The following is a 23,552-nucleotide window of genomic DNA, read 5'->3' as shown; positions in this document are numbered from 1 at the left end:
GTGATGGTCCTCACCCTGGTAAGCACTGACAACTGAAGCAGAAGAATGAGCGTCTGCTACCGCCAGCTGAGCTGAGGTCCCTGTAAGTGCTCAGCTTTTCATGCAACATTTGGATTTAAAGAATCTTGTAAGGCCTCAATTCCTAAGTCTCTGGACATGGCAAACAGCACTTGTAATTAAGGGGTGGGGGCAGACAGTGTAGGTTGGCAGTGATGGTGTCAGCCTCACTGTCTGCTGGTGCCAAGCTTGGAACCACAAATAATGTCACCCATCACTGATTTATGGGAAATCAAGGTGACTCAGCAGGAACTGAGAAACACGTGTAGCCTAACACGCCAGAAATTAGGAATATAAGAGAATACTAAGATGCTATAGTCTAGGATTAGACTAACTTCATAGATATCATTAAGTATCTTTGAAAAGCAAGTGGACAACTGACAGCATTCGAACTCTGTAAACTCCAGATACTACATTACCTATGGTTCTCCGCACATATTAGGGGGAAAAAAAAAACTACACACACACAATACACCACAGAAATACACCACCCCAAAACACAACACCATAAATAACCAACCAAAACAAACAACAACACAGAAAGAGAACAAAGGTATCATGACTTCAGTGTTGGGGAAAAAAAAAATATATTGTGCTTTATTAAAATGAAGGGCTTCCTTAAGCTCATCTTAAACACCCTTATGGGCTACGAGGGTCCTTCAAACAGCTACAAAAATTTTTTTGTTCCCCTTCTCACCACATTTCTTTCCTGCTTGTCAAAGGCTGGAGTTTTTATTTTTCATTTTCTAAACCATGCCTTTTCTCACACAGCTCTTACTTTCACACATAAAACTGGGTACATGCAAACATATATGACTGAATTTCCCCAGTGGGTTAATTCTGTACTTATGCATCAAGATTTTTCCTTCAACCACTGTGAGGATAAACAAAGGCAGTCTTGCTGGTTAGCAGTGTGAGCATGTGAGCAATGCTCTCCTGCATGCACCTGGCGCTGCTGCAGCTGGAAGAGCTTTAGCAGCACTGGAGCCACCCACAAGTTTGAAAAGATGGTTTAAGTTCACATTGGAAAAATTCAAACAGCCACTGAAATTAGTATTTTGTATCTAAAATAATGCAGGGTTCCTGAGGTACAGTTTCCTGCAGGATAACACTTCTTTAGACTTCTACGCGTAGAGGAAGAGCTCAGACTAAGGCCAAAGCTCCAACGTATTCTTGAAACCGAAGCCAGAATAGTTTCCACATGTTTCTTTGCAAGCCTAGGGGGAGTTATTAGAAGAATTATCTTTCTTGTTTTAACTGAAATGAACTGCTTTTCCTAAGAAGTGTGACAAGAATGACAAGCTGGATTTTAAGCAATTGTTTGCTCAATTATGATGAAGCTGGCATGAGGTGAAAGAAGTTTTCAATCACATTATTTCTCAGTAAAATTAAACAGTAATTTCCTATAAATAAATAGTGTTAAGTATCTACTGTTATACATTTCCACATATTTCTCACTAAGGACAATGAGATTATTACATTTTCAGAGAAAATCATATTTAGGTGTCTACCTTAGAACAGGCAAGTTTTCAGATTTTCCTCCGGCTAACACTAGAGGAATGTACCGTGGGAAGCAATAAAGTACTTTTAGTATCTTTACAAACCTGGTTTTACGGATCAGCATTGACAGCTGTCCTGCACACAACAAAACCAAGCAACTACTTCTGCTACCTCAGAGGGCACATTGTTTCTATTCTCTGCAAAACACAATAGACAGGAAAGCTATCTGTGACAGATCCGAGTCTCTGCTCTTACCCTTTCAACCACAGCAAGCAAACTACAAGAAACTGAATGCCCAGATCACAAACTCAACCACAGAAGGAACATTACCTTTGCTCCAAGCTTGCAGCCTCATGTTGTAGCTTCTGTGTACACCTTACTTCTAATGAAATGCTGTCATCTAAAAACATTTCTAGTTGTCCTGATAAAAAACAACCCTGATAAACAGTTTTCTCATGCAAGACATGAAAAAAAAACTGGTAGGGGGTATATTGAAAGTAGGAAAAAAGTTTGTATTTAGAGGCAGTCTCTTCAGAAGGACACAACAGACATTCATATACGTTATCTATCTTCCTATATTTCTATTTGGCTTCTAAAATTAATTCTCAGTTATTGTTGGGAAGTCTACTTCAGCAGTAGGATGCTACCAGACTTCAAAGTTTTAAAGGTTAAATGCAGAATCAATGTTTTGATTGCACTTATTAAAAGTGCTTAACAATTAGCATTTGCAACTGTTACAAGAATTTCTGTGGGTTTGTTGGCTATTTATCATTCACTTAAACAAACAAACAAATCAAAGTCAATACCCAAAGCAAACAGCTTCCTGAGGAGGTTCACAGAAGAAAACTGAATCTTCGTCAGGCAGCCAGAGCAGGGAGGGAGCGCATTTCCCTGCACACGGCATCTCTGAGCACTCGGCTGGAGCAGGGTGCTGTTTCCAACACTCACCAGGAAGACTTCCACAGACACTCGCCTCTGTCCTTGCCCAGTTAAACTGCAGCCACCTCCAATTCCAATAGATTCCCTCTAATTGTCTTACCACAAAAGCTTTCAGCTGTCTACAAAAAAAACACACCTAAATATATCTAATTTTTTAACAGTTGTTCCCCTGCAATTAATGCAATTAGGACAGAATCCTATTATCAGACTGATTTTATCAATTGAAATGAAAGCTTTGTCTTACAGTGTCTTTATACAACATATGCAATGCACCACATCTACTCTACCGAGTACCTGAGAGCTCCTTAGGCTATTTCAAATACTAGAAGCAAACTGCTACAGCAAGTAGGGCGGGTCAGAGAGGAGGGTACTCCCAGGCAGGATAACAGCAGCAAACTGGATGCTGCTGAAGCTGGCTGGCTGCACCCAGACCATGGCAACTCTCTACTAGACTTTCCAAACAGCCCGTGTCCTTGTTTTTCACATGATCATCACTCTTGGCAATAAGGAAAAACTCTTCCCCTGAATGTGTTTTTGAGAAAAGACTCGAGAGATCAGGCAGAGCAGCTTAGGGACTGCTACAGAGACAAACAACATGCACCTGATGCTATTTGATTATTTCTTTCACACAGCAATGCTAAGTGGAAAACACCCACTAAAGCATTCTCTTGTGAGATCTGTATAGGCTGTTTCACCATTCCTCTTAAGTCTCCCTGTGCTTCCACACTCATATGCTGCTCCACGGGATACTTGCTCACTAAACACAGTTTCCACTCCTACCTTCTCTAAAATTTCTAAGATTACTTGCTATATTTTGAATGCAGAGATGCTGCATGTATCTAAAAACATTCCTTCTTCTAGTTTTCCGTTTGAATTTTTGTGCAAGGCATTTTTGCTCTGACTTCTGGGCACTCTTCTCCCCAAACTGAAAAAAACCACACTCAGTATTTAACTCCTCCAATGTAACACCCAGCTTCTCTTTTAGCATGACTCACTTTTCCAGAACAGCCTCTCAAGTCCAAGCCTCATACATCAGAGACAGGTCACAGATCTCCCAGGGTCATAAAACCTTTTTCTTGCTGCTGCTGCTCAATACAAAAATGGTTGACCCTCCTTCCAAAAAGAGCCCTAAACAAGAACAGTAAAAATTTGGGGGAAATTGCATTTTAGCAAAATACTTAGATACTGGATTATTGATCCAGTTAAATCTAAGTATTTATAGAAGTGTTTATTACACAGCCCTAGTGGATACCATTATCTCTGAATGGCAAAAAGCTGATAGTCAGGGACAAGAAAGCAAAACAAACCAGAATGCAAGACCCAAATCCAGATCAATCTCAAATGATCTTAGGTGAAGTTCCTTCAGATGAAGAATACCTCTCAAACACCCTGGTACAGCATCAGCCAGCAGTTAAGCAAAGCTCACCAGCTTCATGATCTCTAATGCGTGGGAAAACCGTGCTTTAGAGCTTGGGATCCTTGTCTGTTTTGCTTCTTTCCGTTTTGCCTTCCAGCTGGCAGTGAAATCACACAGGATCACAAACTCCAAAGTGCTGGCAAGCAGTGTTTCACAGATCACCACTCCAGGCCAGTACGCTAGCAAAATGGAACCAAAATCACAACAGAACAGCAAGGCTAAAAGGCAAAGCGGTAAGCCGTGGCTCCCCCCACCTCTCAAGTGACGTTGCCAAAGGGAAGCACAGAGAGCTTGCACTCTGCTTTTGGTTTTGTTTGGCTTAAGTAATTTTTCTACCATGCTGCCCTAGGTTAGTATTATTAGGACACAAATATTCCAACATTAGAATATAATTTTTAATATGTAATTGAAAGTATTTATCTTCCTTTAAAGATCAACTGTAGCTCAGATCTTTTTCTTCAAATCCAAGATATTCAAGAAACTGTGATATTTTAATGCTTTAAATCTCAGGATGCAACTTGAAAAGCATTTCTTTTAGCACAACTAACTGCTTAAGCAGCACACAATGCCCTCCTAGTAGCGTGCCCACCCTCAAAAATACCTCTCTCCCTCATACTATGCTTATGCAAGTGTTACATTTATGTATGTAGCCATTTCTGGTTTTCAAAGCCCACCCAGCCACAACAAAATAATGTTTTGTAGTTAATTCACCAAATTCTTCTGAAATTAAGATGTGAAACGTAGGTACTCCAAACAAACACATACTGCTTTTTGCTTGGTAGAGGCAGCAGACAACTACTTGTGTAGTTGCAGACTTCTGTGGGGTTTATTTCTTGCTATTTCCCTCCCCAGATCTCAGGATGAAGAAACATGTCACTTTGTGTAGTAAGATTTGTTGTTGTTGTCTGTTTGGTGGGGATTTTTGTTTGGTTTGTTTTGGTTGGTTTTGTTTAGTTGGGTGTTTTTTTGTGTGTGTGGTGGTGGGTTTTGGTTTTGCGGGGTTTGTTTGTTTGCTTTAACAGGCACAAAACTCCTGAGCCCGCTGCTCAGAGATGGACATGAGACTGGGATGGGAAGACAAAGTAACAAAAGTTAGGATAGTGACTACTTAATGTGCATGTCCCCAAAGGCTTATTCAGCTATCAGCAAGGAAAACATGCCCAAACTTTGTTATCGGGCAAGTATGGGAAGTGGAAAACATCATTTTTTCCTCAGCAAAAAGGACTATCCCCATCTTACTAACAATGCCTAGTTCTGTATTTCTTCTCCATGAAATGGAGCACTCCTTTACCTGTTTTTTCAAAACATGTGCCTTGAAGAAGGGGAACAGGCATCTATATAAGCAGGCACAATCTAGTACACACTTTGGAACTTCACAGGAATTGTCTCCCAGTACACAACATGAGTCTGCTCCAGGAAAAAAAATGGCATGCTATAATTGCCTTTACATCCAATTACAAGACTGAACAATATAACACTGACAGAACAACATTACCTGGTTTTGAGTAACTTGAAGATGCAGAATAAATAATTAAAAAAAAAAAAAAAAAAATCAAGAAATTGGTCTGGCATTGCTGATGACTTTCTAGAGGTGGAAGAGGAGCAGGCAAGAAGAGAAGCTAATAAAATAAAGAGTCTCTTCTGACAGGTTACTCATTGTGTTAGAGAAGTTCTGTTCCCTAACATTGATTATGAATGTAGAAACACAACACATATAACAACATCTAATACATGCAATCACTTTCATAACCCTAGCTGCTCTGGTGGGTAACAAACACTTGCTTATTCACAGAATGGGACTGTTGTTCTTGTTGTTATGAAAAGTTTAATTCTGGCTATACTATTAGATGTTTGAAAGATATAGAAGTTTCTTTTCAGAAGGCAAAAGAATATTCATTGTTACCGAAGTAAGACTTATAAACATGTTCTATGGAAAACACGAGCATGTTTTTCTACCTTCCAATTTATTGTTCTTTATGTAAGTGATCAACTTCCTTCTCTTCAGGAGCCACAGTCAGTAACAAGCACAAGAGAAAAATAACAGCAGCTTCAGCAGAACCAGCAAGACATTCCCACACTCTGCTTTCCCTTCCCTTAAAAGGGCACACAGCAGCACCAGGGATGCCCCTGCCACCCAAAATAAGCCAGAAACATCTTTTTACTCCCATTGTAACTCCTCATCTTCTTAAAAAGCATAAATGAAACCAACTCCACTGGGGAGCCAAGACTGGACAAGAGGCAATAAACAAAAGCAGGCATGTGACACCACCCGGCACCAGCAGCTGCCCTCATAATGATCCTCCTCTTTGATTTGTACTGGCAGAAATCCCACCCTTGCCTTCCACTATACCAGGGGTTCACAACCTTTTCCAATGCGCAGATCTCTTAAGAAAAATGGGGTGCAAATCACCATATATTAAACTTAATCCAAGAAAAGCAAACCATTTTTAAAACAGCATGTTCTGGTTTTTGGGGGTTTGGATTTCCCCTTTTGTAGACTGTAGACCCCCAACTCCAAATAACTGAGCGAATCCCAGGCTGAAGAATTATCCAAGCCATTTCTCACTCCCTGAGTCAGGAGACAACTCCCAGTCCTTCCCTTCCCAAACCAGGGCAGGAGAGACACTGGCTACACTCACTAGAACAAAATGACAGAGTAATTACTGGACAAGAGGCTTTATACAGGCTTCAAATTAAACTCTGTAGGTATTCAGATTTACATAACCATCATGCCTGTTCCCATCCCACCCTGCAGACATACAGCTAGGAGTTTTTTCTTTCCTGTTTGCACATCAAAGCAGGGGAAGGGACAAGGGAATTAACTAACATGCTCAAGAGCATTAATTGCTGACCAGATCAGACCTTCCTAGCAGCTTCTTGCCTTTATGCACACAAAGCAAAACAGTGCACTACAAAGCCAATAAAATGCCCCTTCTCACAAAGAGCCATTTGGTAGATCTTTCCAATATTCTGACCATTGTAGGTGAACTAACACCAAATTTTACATAAAACTTAGAAAGCTTTGTAAGTACGGAATTACCAAAATTGACAGTCCATCAGATCAAATAGCTTCAAGGCCTTCCTTCTGCAGTTTAAGCTTCATGTTCTTCTCCCCCAGTTGAGCATTTAAGGTGATAAAAAAGCCAAAGTGTAACTAAAAGCACAGTTGAAGCAAACAGGGAGGGGGGAAAGCAGCCACTCCCAGAAAGCCGAAGGTTAACCTTAAAAATTGTCACAAAGCTTCTCTTGTATTTACATCACCAATTAAAAATAAACTCATTTAAGTGGAACAAACTGCCTCACCAGCAGCTTTAACCACATGGCACTGTAACTCCTCTTCCCACAATTTCAAGTATATCAAGGATGAAGGATTATATTATTGACCAAAACTGCATCACGTCTATTCATCACCACTATGGAATGCACATTCCCAAACAGGCGAGAAAACTATGTGGACAGAAATGATATGGGCTATTTTAAAATATGCATCATGCTTCTACCAGAACTGCATCTTCCAATTACCTGGAACCATATTTAAAAACAGAGACTTTGCAAACTCAAAGCCCTTAAGCAAGGACAAAACTTATGTCCTCTTGAAAGTGCTTCTGACTGTACCTGAACTTAAAAACTGCAGGAGTCAAAACTACAACCAGACACTACAGTTTGCAAACTGAAGTCACTCAAGTTTACACAATCTTTATCTCACCACTGTATTACTCCAGCACTCCTTGCACCTTGTGGTACAGAAAGCAGCTCCACTGAACATTCTGAATGTAATATATTCTAAGAAAACAACAAAAGGTTACAGACCAGGAGAAATAACTAGTGCAGAAACTGAAGTATTTCCTTATCTGTTACCTTGTCTCTTTATGCCCCACATTCTAAGGCAAGTTAAAACTTCAATTGACAAAGAACACATTCCCTTGAAGAGTGACAAAGTTCAAAAAAACACAAGCAAAAACAATAACAGAAATCCCACTTAGCTGCATTTTCCCCCTCTGCATATATTTGTTCACACTGCTACATAGTAACTCCAGTTTGTTTCACAAGAAAGGTAAAAGAGTAATCAACAGCATAAGTGGTTCCACATCCCTCCCTTAAACCAGACCCTTGAGGGCAAGGTGCACATCAAAACATGTAATTGAATTTCATGGCGACACTTAAGTTCTTTCAAGAGCAGAACTTCATTTTTGGTTTTTTGTACCACATATTCTTGCCCCAGCAGCCCAAACATCAGGTGTGTTACTGGTTATCTGCAGGTCAAGAACACAGAAGGTCACGTTTGTGACAACACATGGTCTTTTCTGGGCCTTGGATAGATCAGCAAGTTATTTAAAAAAGAAGTCCTGCAGCAATCCCAAAACTTGAAGTTGTTCCAAGGCAATACAGAAAAAAGGTATTCTAAAGCTCTTTCTCCATTCCACCTCTGCTTTACATCTTGCTACTACATAGCAAACTAAGGACACATAGTAGCTGCCCAATCCTGAAAAATCACAAACTGAACACATTAAGGTTCCATGAGCATGTACCACCTATCAGCTTGCACACACATTATCACATTGCTGCCATTTTTCCTTGATGGCACATAGTCAACTTGGGAGTCAGTGCTCCAAGCCATACTTACTCTTAAAAGATCAAAGATAATACATGCACTAATATATCAATAGTGTATAGATTACTGATGCACATACTTAAGTATTGAGACCAATGGCACTGCAGCGCTTCACATGAGTGTGACGCTTCCGCAGGGTTTAACTTCCTCCTCCAAACCAGAGGAAAGGCTGTTGCAAGGCATTATGTACAGGATAGCTTAATATCATTATTTCAAATAATTTGCAGTTCCACATACCTACATAGTACACATTACTGCATCAGTATAATTAATTGCAAACATCAGTATTACTTTGAAATCACTTTCAAAAGCAGTGCTTAACTTTTCTCTATTTTTAGGATAAAAATACAACCACATTTTCAAGTTTGTGGGGTTTTTTCCTATTGCTACTAGAGCTGGGTACACACATTTTCCAAGATGAAATCCAAGCTTCTCATGTAAGCAAGTGATAAGCATCAAAATACAATTGTAGTATCTGAAGTTTGCACTTGGAAGTCAGCCTAAACAAGTCTGATAGAACAGTGCAGCTGACTGAAATACAAAGCATTTTTGCTTTTTAGTGGTCTCACTTGGCATTTGATCCGTAACACGTTCAAGGGCCTCTTCCCTCTACCACCGAAAGTTAACCTACTCCACTAGAAGTTAAAAGAACATTTAGCATAAGCCATTTTTATCAGTTCAAGAATAAGCATTCATCATGACCAAAAGCAATACTCATAATAAAATGAGCTTCAGTTAGCTTCATAGACTTGTTTCCAGAATTGAGAAAAGGAGGAAGCAAGCACTCACCAGGAAAAGAAAGGAAAAAAATTTACTGAGGTATTAAAGAAAGCTACAAATAAAACCCAGTAAATAGAGGCAGCAGTTTGACACCTATCAAGAATGTCTGACAAGGAAAAATCCAGACGTGTCAGCACTGCAACACTGAAAGCTCTCTGCCAGAAGACTGAATGGCACTTTTAGAACTGCCATTACAGGTGAACTACTGATGGTCTCACAATCTGTACAAGCCTGAACAGTCACCTTCATTCTCAGCCTATGAAGCTATCAACTTCCGTACCTAACACAGAGACCTCACCGAAATTATTCTCTATAGCAGCTTGATACCTTTTATGAACACACAAAAAAATTAATTATGTTCCAGTATGATGATGTGATTTTGCACAGACAAGACACATGAAGTGAAGACTCTCAAACTAATTGCTACATGAAGACGTGCTTAAAACAGTAGTGGATGTCATGGCTTCAACTCAACTTCGAAGAAAGAATCAACTATGCAATAAGTAACACAATCAGAGATGCTACAGACTTATGAGAAGCTGTTCTTTCTCCCTAGGTAATCATCACTTCATAAAAAATAATCCTTGATTGCTAGCCAAGCTATGGTGAAGATGATGACAAGCCCACAGAGTATTTCAGGAGAGGAACTCTGAAAACAAGGACTAAAAATAAGAGTCTATACATAACTACTCAGACATGCTACCCATCAAACCCACCTCTTAGCCAGTATTTTCCATCTGTGCTTAATGGGCAGATGTCTCGTTTACTCAGCACATTTTTTGAAATGAAAGAGCATGAATGACATTCTAGCCGTTTATCCAACCAGCTGGAGAAGAAACTGGATAAGCTCTTGGTTAACAGCTGAAATGCCTGTATAATTTTGGCCAGTGACATGTTTATCCCAGGTTACAGCCACAGTTCATCCCACTGCTGCCCCACAAAGGCATCAAGTTACATGTCAAAAAGAACCAGATGCTGAGGATAGTGAGGGGAGAAGGAAGCAACTCAATCACCCACAAACCTGCAAAATCAGCTAGCTCTTATTTTTTTTAAGTAACATCTTTCTGAAATGAGTAAGAAACCTCAAGAGTTCAGCCTTTAGCACAGCAGACAAATCAGTTTGATGAGTCAGTTCAATGGAAAACAGTATCAGAAGGCCATGGTTTGCAGAGAAACCATTTAATCCTAAGTATTCCTTGGAAAAAATCATGAAGACTAAATAGGTGAGGATAAAAAACAGATTGAAAAAGTTGGTCAGAAGAGATGAGAAATGAAACAGTACTTCCAGCAAAGACAGTTGTAGTATAGTCGTCCTTCAGTAGAATTAAACTAGAATTCAATAGCAAAAGAAAACTTACTGTAAAAAAGTGCTTTCAACGCTTGACTGATTTTAATATTTGTACCTTCATTATCAGGCAAGTCCTAATAATTTATAAAATAAAATTAACTGCAGTGACAATATCTAAATTTGTACTTCTGTTGTCAATATATTGATTTAGTTGCATCTTTTCCTCTAATTTTTGTAGGTTCACCTTCACAAAACATTCCTTTTGACATTTAATCCTCAAAAAGATACTGCAATGTTACCAACAGGTGTAGTAATGCATCTTTTTTGCTTCACTGTGTCATTTGAGATTATCCAAATTAACAAATGTTGAACCAAGCCACAGAAAATATTTCTCCTCTATGGCTGTTAAGGTGCAACCACAAAAAAGATAATTTGAATTTATACAAACTTTCTTGCCCTACCAATCTTTACAAGGAATGCAGACTTTTTTTACCCTGAAGAATAGGAAAATAGTCAGTATGGAATTATGCTGTTTAGTTTCCTGCTGTAAATTCATTACTCACTCTGTTCTCTTCACTGCATGGCTATAGCAGAAAAAAAAAAATATACTACCTTCTTTCACAACTTCAAATTTATATTGTGGTCCACTGTCACTGTACACTATTTAGCCAAATAGCAAAAGACATTTAAATACACCAGCTGCTTCTCCCTGAATATGCACTACTGCTTCAACAGATTTTAGGCAGGGGTTGTGCTTATTTTGCAGTATACTAGAAATGCATTAGACACAGGTGAATACCTGTAGTCACACTTGCCCCAAACAAGAACACAATGCTATGCTGCTCAACAGGGGCTCAGTCTTAGAATTCCATAAAACTTCATAGACGATACACGTATACAATGTCAATCAAACGTTACTACCTTGTTTTCCACCTCTCAGCAGAGCAGAGATACTTCATTTTTGATCCAAACACAGTGAACTCAAACAGGCTTAGAATCACAGGTAAAAGCAACCAATGGATTCTATCAAATATAAATACATTCCCCCAAGTCAAAGGTTAAACTGTAAATTGGTAAATCTGTCCTTCATAGGTAAAGGGCTATTATGCTCCTTACTGTACAGGCTTACTTGGATTGAACATCTACTTCCACAAACATCTAGAACCTTATTTTCAGTGAGAATATGGATTCTCTGTGTCTTTCAAAAGCAAAAAACAGTTTATCCTTGTAACATTCTAGTCCAGCTACTGAAATTAAAGATTTGATACTTTTGGATTTGTTTTTCCTCTTACTGTGATCCTCACAAGTCAGGCACTACCTGAACAACTTTAACAACTATAAATAAAACCAAAGTGAAGAGATTAAACCAAAGGGAAATCATTTCATTTTTTATCCACATTCTAGTCATGCTTCTAATACTGAAGGTGGCACAGACATTATAGTTACCATGTATGATGCCCATTAAGCATCACGTACTCAAAAGGAACATTTACTTATCAGCTTATTCCTGTTATTTGTCCCAATTTAAGAAAAGACATTAGATCTCAAACTTCTATACCATATATGCTACATTTCAGGAAACTACTTTCCACTGTATCCTCAATAAAGGACCATTGTTTTTAAATCCCTTCCCTCCCCTGCTTTGCCCAGTCACACACACTCTTTCTTCCCCTTAATCTCCCACTCTAAAGCCACCACATCAACTTTTCAAGGCTGCTTGTTTGCAGCAGCTCTGAATAAACCACACAAACCAAATCTTTCACACACAAGACTATTTTTGAAGTGAAAATTAACACAAATACAATTTAAATGGAGACAAGTCAACAATTGGGCCCAGATAAGAACTGTGTGTGCAGTCAGCAGGGAAGAAGTGTTGTTATAGAAAACGGGGGGGCTAAAAGCATGAACGAGAGCCAGCTTTGTTCACAGTCAGTGGCCTAAGTGCCTATCAGTCAGCAGAAGCATTTTTAAAACAGCTGCATCAAAGCTTTCTGCGAGTTGGTCAGCATGTGACAGGCCAGCACATTACAACGGTGCCCCAGCAATCTCTGCATAATAGAAGTGCTCGGAGTGACCCCAAAGGTCAGTGTTTTCAAGCATTCCAGTAATCTGTAAATTGCCTTGGCTTATCGCTTGGAAGCAACATAATTACATTGCTTGAAAGGCTAGGACAGTAAAGACAGATTTTAGGTATTGTGTTTTGGTCAGCTACATACTAACCTCTACACTGTAAGCACATCCAGGAAATATGGACTAATATACAAGTAAAAAATAATGAAACATTAAAACATGGAAAAATCTGCTTTTCTGGCAGAGGGAAAACTACTTACCAAGTCTCGTAACACTGTCTAGAGTATTTTATAAACTATAAATATATTTGAGGGTTTTTATTTCTCTAACAAGTGTTCTAAAATGTTCAAGGTTATTTTCTATAAAGCTAAATTAAAAAAAAAAGACAAATTACTGAACAAATTAAAAGGTCCTGCTCTGGAAGTTAAAAGGTAGGTAGAGCGAGCAAAATCTAGTTTCATACCAAGTGTCCAGTTCATGTGAAAAAAATAGTACTTTCTGTAAGAGAAAAGAAATCACTGCCAGCTATAACCATCTCAAACCAATTAACTCATAGCAAACCAAGTAACTGATTTATTCAAAGATTTTTTTTCTAGAAATAGAAAATAAAAACTGAATCCCTCAGTCCATCTACCTCACAAGATCAAAACCTTGTTATTTAGTCACCAACAACCCAACCAGGATTGTAGTAAGACTCCAAGCATTTCAACTCACTATTTGATTCCTGTGCTTGTCTCCCGCCCTACTCCACTGCACACAGCATGCCTGCCTGATCACAGGCTCACCACACACGCATCTGGATTTGCAGCTCACCACGTAGTTTTCCTTCCCTCTCTCCTGTGTCACTCTTCCGCTGCCCAGAAGACGACCGTCTGCTTACTCTAATGCCAACAAATCATTTTCTATTATGTTACGTCAGGTGACTTCAAGAATTCTTCATTCACACAGAAGTGAGTAAAAACAAGGACAAACAAGAAGAATTAGCATAAAAATTCTCAACTTTAATTCCACTGTAGAGAAGAAGGGAAAAATTCTATATAACATTTATCTGACTGCTTGCTTCTGTTTGAAGTATTTTTATTATTGGTAACTACTTAAGGTACATTTGATTTTTTCTGAAGGGAGGTATTCAATGTAATCAGAAGTTCAGGCTAGCAAAACGTATGCTGCAGAAATATCACACTCAAGTTTAAAAGGCATCTCCTGCCTGTTTGCATTTGACACTAAGATGCTTGCACAATTTGAAGTACGGGATATAAATCTCACATTGTTGTCAACCAAACTAAGTTTACAGAGAGGAAAATAGTCCTAGCATTATCAGTAATTCAATTGACTTAAGAGGTATCCTCATAATGCTGGGGGAAAAAAGGCAACACCACTGGTCATTCTGAAAGAGCAATAATCTCAGCAGCTCTCAGCCACTGGCTTCGTACTGTTGTTTACACATCCTCCCAAGATAAAGAGACATTTACTGATTGCAAATAAACGTGAGAAAACCTTTTAAGTTAGCATTGGTTTATTTCAAATGAATCACCTCTGATTTTATATACCCTCAAAGGCAAAGAGAGTTCTTCCAAAGTAAAAATCCAAACATACACTTATTGTGTATTTCAATTTCCAACCCCTAAATTCCTCTTAACGAGCAGGACAGGCAGCTATGAAATAAGACAAAAAATAGAAAATTCCATTTGGAACAAGGCAGGTATTGACTACATAATCTCATTATTTCAGGTGGAAAATTTAACTGGAAAAACCCCCGTTTGATAAAGAACAGAATGGGTTCCTGGGAACAGCACACCAGCAGAGAAACTGGGACTAGAGCACTATCAGAGACATTTCTTGGAACACTGACTCCCACTCCCAAGGGGAACTGCAGTCCATATCGCCTCAACAGCCATTTCCTCACTCTTCCTCCCTTCTTGGGGTGAGAGGGAACAGACATTATTTTCAGTCCTATTGCTGCTCCTCTCAGCATGCAACAGCCCCAGCTTCTCCCCAGTATCAGTAGGGTGGAAACCTCAGGACATTTGAGGAAGCTGGTAAAAACACACAAAGAAAAATCACATTCTTAACATTAAAAATATCACTAGTATTCACAAAGAGCACTTTAGGGGTGGGAAGGGCTGCACCACTGGGGTGGTGTTCCCTCTCAACTAGAAAAGCATTTTATGCAAGCAAGTATTTCCAAATTACCTACCTTCCTTAAATAGACTGTTTTAGATGGAGGAGGACTTTCCTTAAGCCAGAATATGTCATTTATAAGAACAGTTTTCCATTTCATGGGAATTGTTACTATGTTTTGAACTAATTCTAACTATCACTCTTTGCACAACTGAAAGCATTTAGGTCAGCATCTCCTCTCCCTGAAAACAGTGCAGCATTCTCAGAAAGGTGACCTCTTTGTTTTACTTCACCTGTAACTCAGGTCCTATCTACATGAACAATTAAAAGCCAGTAAGATGAACAACTTCCAGATGATGCTTGCTTTGTTGGCTATCTGCACAGGACTTAACAAAACGTATAGATACACATTCAAGAGGATGATGTAGCTTGCCAAATTATATTCAATATTCTGCCATTCCCCAGTTATCTGAGAACATGTTCAGATAAATACTATAACTGAAGAGGAATGCCCAAATTGGCATGTGTGATGATTTGCGTTCTCTCTAAATGCAGTACAAGAACAGATAAGCAACAGGTACATTTCAGCATGTTTTGTTTACAGCTTCTGATGACTTCTCATCTGAAGTCTGCATTCTTACAGGTTTTGAAATACTTCCAGCTTGCTATGGAAGCTGTTATTATCTAGAACTTCTGTAGAGAATCCCAGTGTCCTTCAAACTGTCCTTTATTTGCTTTAGCATTTAAAAGAGCTTTTACGAGTTTCTCTTCCTCTCCCCACTGCCTTCAGTTCACACCTACAGAAAGCACAAAGAAGCAAATGAACGCCCATGACACCTACAAGGAACTATACTCCTGTGACTTGAACAAAACATCTACCTTTTTACTATGGCTCTTCCAGAGGTGAGTTCTGATCCTATAAAGCTCATTTTTTTAATAGTAATCTTCAAACACAACTATGCAGTTAGTCTTGATGAGACAATTCTGTGAGTAAGGCTTAGTCATACAGCACTAGGTTTAACAATAATTATTTGTAGAGTCCAGACACCTCAGCATTTGTGCTAAGGTTCTTGTTTCTTTGCTGAGGAGGGCAGAGGCAAGAAAGAAGAGGAAGAATAGGTAGCTGACTCAGGATTAAAAGCTGTCTGTTTGCCTTTGGCTCCCTCTTGCCTTTCATTCTCTTCACCCTCAAGTATCACCTAGTATTTTCCTCCCTGTTTTCCATAAGCTGTTCCTTTCCTCCCATCATAGTTCTCATTTTTGCCTTAGCCAAAAAAAGCTCACACAAAAATCCAGGAAAGGTAGGCAGATACAATTACAATATAACCAAAGACAGAAAGTTCATCTGAGAAACCAGATGCCAACCTTTCCTTCAGAAGATGAACAAATTCAAACAGCTCCAAGTATTGCACAGATCTAGCTATTCCAGCATCGCGCCCTCTTGCAGCAGCCCACAACACGTCTGCTGTTCATTCATTTCTGAATCCCCCTTGCTTATAAAGACCAACCTCCGCTGATGCCATCACTCTTGACACTTCCATCAAGGAGAACACCCTGATGCAGATGTTTCTAGTTTCAGAGATGTCTAAGAAATACTGAGCAGCAAATGCATAATAAATGTGTAATATCAGAAGAACTTGGGGGGACACAACAACTTTGCAGGGATACGGCACCTCTGCCATTCACTTCAGAAGATAACCGTACCCAGGTTTATACTATCTATACATAAGATTTGCAAATGTGCTGCTGACTGCAACATAAACTTAGAATTCTGCTAAAGCTCGTGGTATACAGTCAAGAAGCTTCCTAACTGCCCCCAAGATGATGACATTTCATGGCCCACTTACAACCTCACAGCTAAGCGATACTTATTTTTCCATCTAACTAGTACTACTGCACCTAAAAAATGTACAATAGAGGGGTCAGCTGTTGGAACACTGACACAATAGACTAAAAACTCTGAGTTGCATACTGACAAGTTATCCAAGCAATTTGGCTGATAGATCCCTTATTTGATACTCAGCAGTTTCCTGGCGAGCTCTAAGGGGCACTTACCTTATAACTACCAACAAAAACAAACCACAATAAACAACACAAGCAAGACTGGAAAATATAAGCTGGTATACTGAGTGCTTCTATAGCATGATATCTGATATTCAGATTAAACATGTTCTTGAGTCAAAGGATCAATATGCTTTTTATAAACCTGCAGACCTTTTTCACATTCCCAAGCTAGTGTCTCCCTGTTTTAGGAGCATTAGTCCAGTCTACATTACCCATAGGGGGCAAAAGCCAAACAAAATGCAAGTTCATTTAGTCCTCTCATACGAGATTACCCTCCAGGAATTTCCATTCCCACATAGCTGGGTTATTAACAGAGGTGTTTATCCTGTATGCAATGGCCAATCACTTTCCACAACTTAATTTCAATTCTGAAGGGAACAAAAGTTCTTCTGTCAGAAAGCCGTGCCTTCAAGCTTGGCTTAAAGATCTTAATACCCACTAGAAATACTATTTCAGTGAGTCCCGATTTACAGGAAAAGCCTGAACCTTTTCCACCTAGCACTATGCTGGAAAACCAATTCATGTGGCATCCACGGGCAAAGGACTATTTTTCCAAATAACATGCAGGAACATTGCTGTGTCAAGTGAGATAAACCTTTTAAAAAAGCATCTTGTGCTGAGAGGGTTAACATAATCTGGCCTTCTCCCAGATTTGATTCTGGGGAAGTGAGCCATCCAAAATGAACATGAATTACAGATTTATTACAAGCCTTGGAATTTGTTCAGATAAGCAATACTTGGCATACTTAGCCTCAGGTACTATCCTGATCTGATCCCCTATTAGTTACGACTGACTCATTATTTGATAACACATTGTCAAGTAGCACCTTTCAAAGTCACTCCTCCTACAGTTCTACAGTTACATTAAATCCAGTTTTCCTCTCTATTAGAAACAACAAATCTTCACATGGTATAACTCAAACCTATTGCATTTTCAATTAATCTGAAAGCAACTGTGTAAATATTCCATTTACTCTTTTTAAAAACATTTTTTTAAAAAAATAATTTTACAGCAATGTGTGCCAGGTCAGTCCTTTTGCAAGCTCATGTCACACTGCTTTTAATTTAAGTAATAAAAAAAACCTGACATCATTGTTCAAATTTCACAGAGTGTCCTGGTTCATTATGTTACTGCTTCTAGTTATAATTTAAGGTTACTCCTTCCTTTTAGTTAACTCTACTTAAAACATTGAGCTCTTAAACCATAGCCTCTTCAGCCGCAAGTTACTTCTTCACAATTTTTCTATTATCCAACTTCATAATGAATATAACCAAGTCATTAATGCTGCAGCAACAGTGACACTGTTACAGCAGCTGTGGACTAAAGATAATCAACAAGGTTTGTAGGAAAGGGCAAAGGAAGTTCTTCCTGGCACATCAACTCTTCTTAAAGAGCTGAGTCCAAAAGCTTGACCATATGCTCTGAAGTATATTATCAAGTCTAAAAGACACCATTCTGTCTCTGTGTGTCTTGCTTACTCTGTGTCCAGTCTGGATACATTGTAAGAAACAGTCACCAGCCTTGAGTCTAAGTAGCTCAAACATGACCATTTAATGTTTACAAGAAGAATTTAAAGCTGGATACATAAATAGAGGCCATCTGTTAAAATGATTGCTGACCCAGTGGGGCAGAGGGGAAGACACTGTTGCTGGACCCCATTCAAATCGGGCAAGGAACAGCCGATACAATCCCAAAGGATCATGAGTTGAAAATTAATGACAGCCCAGTTTAGGAGGGATAGGGGGGATATTTGTAATTTGGTTGCTAAGAAAGAACTCAAACGTAGAAGGCAGTGGTGAGGAAGACAGCAGACTGCTCTTCAATGCAGTACTGAACTGGGAAAAGGCTTGGAACTACAAATCAAAGAAACTGCCTACTTTTGCTCAATTTCTATTTTTAGCATATCAGTACTTTGCATATGTGGGGGTGGGGAGATGAAAAGAGTATCACAGCAGTATCAAGTTCTGTTATTGCTCCCTCTGCTATGGAAAAATAACAAAACCCCTTATGATGAGGGACACAGGCCAAAAAGGGTCATAGTATGCTTGCCCACTTGTCATAAGAACATGAACTTCTCCAACACAACACTTCCTACTGCTATCATCTTACTGAATTTAGGCTGCCCTCCCCCACCACAAAAGGGTGGAACATCTGTTTATAATGGATTAGGAAACAAGAATCCTATTAGAGATTACCAAATACCCTGAGAAAATAAATACTATTTTAACATAAAGCAAATATTTAAATTTTTAGCGCCTACAATGTATTTAATTTTTTCAAGTGTCTAAACAAATCCTGATTTGCAAAGGCAGGAAACAACTCTTAAATGTCCTACAGAGTCAGGAACAGCAAATGTGACCAAACAGCCCAGCCTTGCACATGCTGAGGCAGTTCTATGACCCTGCAGCAGCCCAAACTGCCCATGGGGCTTAAGGAGTGACCTAAGGATGTATCACGGCAGGAAAATCCCACAGATAACCAAGCAGACAGCGTTGTCCCTGGACAAGTCATCACACCTGTGGCCTCGCTGGCGCCTGTTGCTGTGCAGGATCCAAGAGACCCACACTGGACCTCAGAGTGCTCAGATGAACTTGTTCCTCCATTTTCTCAGATCCTTCACCAAGGCACAACACAGACCCTTGAAACAAGGGCACCCCTACTATTTATGAGTGCAGGGCACATATTTGAATAATCTGTCCCTAAAATAGCATAATTATAAGACAAGACAATGTTTTCATTTCAGGACTTTCTGGACTCAGCATAAATACATTGCAGAGAATCACGGAATTCATTTTAAGACTTCCCTACGGCTGTTTGCTTAATCAGTACATTCAGTGAAGAAGTCATTAGCAATGTATTTGCCTGAGAAAACACTGAGCATAGCTGGATATGAATTTTGTTGCATTTATACTAGGATAACCAGGAAAAATTTGGGAGATATAAATGACCAATGTCTTTCTTAACCAGAGGGTAGTTTGCTGTACAGATTACATAACTTCAGACATCCTATAAACTTAACAATAAGCATGTGCCTCAAATACTACCCTTTAACTCAAACAGACACTTAGAATTTGACATGTTAATAAACCAAACTTTGTCACTAATAATTTTGACATCGACACACACATGGCTTTACTCTCCCCACACCATGACCGTAATCTGATTTCCCCCTCACCAGCTTGATATAAACAAGCCATCAGATTTCCTCTAGTTGCAGAACACGACAGGCAAGGATCCCATTCCACGCAGCCAGAATGGCTGAACCGCTGGGTCCTTGGCGAGAACTTCACTGCCTTAGATACAAAGTTTTTAGATGAGTGCTTTGACCCAAGATAGACAATACTTTTGCGCAGCATTTCAAGTAATAAAACCAAAGTACTCAGCATAATTCAGTTTGAATACTTCACTATTTACAGTTCTGTTTTCAATTCAGTATCTTACACTGATGACTTTTTATCAAGTATTTTCATGAGTCCTTAAACCAGAAAGTTTTGACCACAATGGTACATTTTAGCGTCAATGGAGACATATCCTCAAGCCTAATGACCACCCTTGACTTGAAGCACCAATTAAAAATACCAGGTTTCTAGCCTTTTTTTCTGCACAGACAGAAGCCCAATATCTCTTCTCATAGTACATACGTAGCGTCACAATGTGCACCTTAAAATACCTATGATGTACAATAACCCATTTCTACATGTTTTCCTTTAAACAAGATTAGCTAGCTAGTTACTGATAAGGTCTTACTGATTTTCCACTCTGTGGAGGTGGAGCCAGCTCCCAGGCACTGGCAGACTTCAAGCTCTGTTTACATTACAGTAATCTTTGTGCTGCATGCTGAACCAGAAGCAAACTCCAGAATACACTTCACAATGATCTACAGAGTGTGGAGCTCATAGCTCTTCTCACATCACTAGAACAAAGTTCCTACTGAAAAATGCACCTAAACTATTACATGGTAGCTGAAGTTGCCTACAGTCATATCTTTAACAGCCAAAGAACTTTAGAACATCCAAAAACCCAGAATGTAATTATAGAGATAACTTCGTCTCAGAAAACAAAACATTTTAAACAGTATTTCCTTATGGGGAATACTATCAAAATGATACGCAGACATTTTACAACATTTTTCCCCAAGTAGTAGGTAGGTTCTGATGTTAAGTCAAATCCTCAGCTTCTTTCCATACTTGGTGTTACTTCCCCATATGCATTTTCTGTGTATCTATTTCTTATTTGTTGTTACAGTTGATGAATCTCATCAGCACCCAGAGAACTGATATAATTCTGTAATGTGAATTAAAAAAAAAAAAAAAAAAATTTGAAATACCACTCCAAACTTTGCTACCTTATAGATCATGGCACGTTTAAAAACACTCAAAAAGCTTGCACATATATCCTCTACAAGAAACAAATACAACAGTGCCTTCAAGCAGGATCTGGGGCAGAACACTAACCCATGTTTATGAAGACTGTAAGTTATTCCCTCTAGCAGGGGAAACCAAAGAGTCCTTGCAATCAGCAAGTCTTGAACTTTACCATGATCAAATTCCTCAGCTTCTGATTGAAGTGGCAGATAACAGATACCACCTGGAGCTAGCAAGACAGTTAGAACAACCAAAATCCAATTAATTACAGGACTGAGGTGAAACACTAAGAAATATTCTCAATGCACTTATGTAAAACCAGAAGGAAGTCTACAAAGCTCAGGTTCAGCATTCAAAAAGGCTCAGGGATTCAAGAAGCTTTGTCCCCACAGCTACTACTTGAAAGCATTTTTTTTTAACCAATGTGGACTATATTTGCACCATCAGCTTAAAGGTGGAAAGCTTTACATCTCATTACTAATACCATGACAGTCATTCCCACAGCATCCATTAGTATTGTTCAAAGAGACATCAGAAGAGATTAGGCCCCCTACATTTTGCAATCAGCCACCACTAGATTAAACTGCAAGCAAAATTTAATTTATCTCACCATTTTCTATTGTATATTACCAACAGCTACAGCAAGCATTTTAAACCTTAATAAAAACACATTCTTTTACAGCACAGCAGGGACAAAGTTAAATAACCCAAACTGAAGGGCAGTGGCAGGTAGCATAAAGACTGTTGATAACAGGGCGTAACACAATCAGTCATACCAGCCAAGATTCCCACGTGTACAAATAAGAATTATCCAGTTAATTAGGAAAAAAAAAAAAGTAACTATTAAGAGAAAACCATTCACAGAGTGTTTTTTTAATGCATTGCAGCCCCAAAAATGAGAAACCGCGTACCATGTCCAAAGGGGTGACTGAAAGAAACAAGATCTGAAACTCAAACACGTAAGTCCTCCAATGTTGTAGTACTTCTAAAATATTTATAATCCCACCACCTACAACTACTAAAACTATATGAACAGTAGCTCAGGAACTAATGGCTGAAATAGAAATAACACTACTCATTTATTGAAAGCATTTCTATTTGGACAAGGACATTCATATGAACTGTATGCATAACATTCAAGTCTGAGATAATTTCTATGATCAAGACTAAAATGTAAGAAATAACTTTGATAAAAGGCTATTATAAACTTTAAGAATTTACAGTGAAAACGTTACAGGGACTTAATGGTTTGGTTTTTTTCTAAGAGATATGCCATTTCAAATGCATATTTTTTTATAAAATCTGAAAACACACCAGTGAAGAGTCAAACCCAAAGACGACTATATTTTGCAACATTCTTAAATTAACAAACTCTTCAGTATAATCAGTTCAGCTGGTATTGTGTGCATGTACACAAGATCAAAGGGCCAATTTGATATGACCATTATCTGGAAGAAGTTTCAAATAACTGCTATGGTAAGATACAACTTTCAATTTTACACCAGCCTGTACACCAGTCTACAGTCAAAACAGATAATACTTCTGGTTTGTTTTTTTTTTTTTAAAAAAAATCTCTTTTTAAGGCGGTGCATGCACATGTGTGGACTGTAATATTTTTCCACAACATCACAAAATAGCTATCTTTTAAGATAATACTTTCAACGGGAAGTGGAACGTTGCACCCTGGTTTTATACAAGAGAAAATCTGCAAAATTTAACCTGATGCAACTTCTCACAATTCCTCATGTGGCAGAATTCTAACATAAAACTGAGCACAGATAACATTTATCTTCAAGTCCTGTTTGTTTATATAAATACATTTGAACAGGAATGGTGATACCACATAACACTTTGACATATTACCCAAAAGAAATTACTTCTCCAGTCGTATGTGTTCATTGTGTAAATGTGTGCAGATACGTTAAAACATACAAGATCTCTGAAGGCAGGCTTATAAAGGGACATGCCACTCGGTAGGTCAACCCTGGCATTTAAGTTTTTTAAATGGGGCTCCAGAAGCTGAGGTTGGCTTGAATACACTTTGAAAGTAAATTAAGACTTTGGAGTGGATCAAGTCACCAGACCTAACAATATCTTACAACTACTAAGTTTACTGGTAACTTAGTCTTTCAAGTAGCTCGAAGTTCTCCGGTAGTAATGCAATAAGGTGTGTATTTTCCTTCAGCCTGCGGAGTGTCACTTCTGACTAAGTGCATACCAGCAAGTGACATCAGACCGAAACCACATAGTTTCACTCGAGAGCAAACACCACTAAGCCGAGCTCCAGCAACACCAGCGAACACACAATGGGAACTTGTCACACTGAGGCCAGGGCAGCT

General features: G+C 38.9%; 1 protein-coding gene across 19 annotated transcripts in view; it reads right to left on the bottom strand.

The window, feature by feature from the left end:
- Positions 1 to 23,552, bottom strand: part of TJP1 (tight junction protein 1) — a 186,714-nt gene that overhangs the window by 45,068 nt on the left and 118,094 nt on the right. The gene's annotated exons all lie outside the window — the stretch shown is intronic.

Source organism: Columba livia, chromosome 11 (genome assembly GCF_036013475.1).
Source record: "Columba livia isolate bColLiv1 breed racing homer chromosome 11, bColLiv1.pat.W.v2, whole genome shotgun sequence".
NCBI classification, from domain to species: Eukaryota; Metazoa; Chordata; class Aves; order Columbiformes; family Columbidae; genus Columba; species Columba livia.
This window is presented reverse-complemented; position numbering and strand designations above follow the sequence as displayed.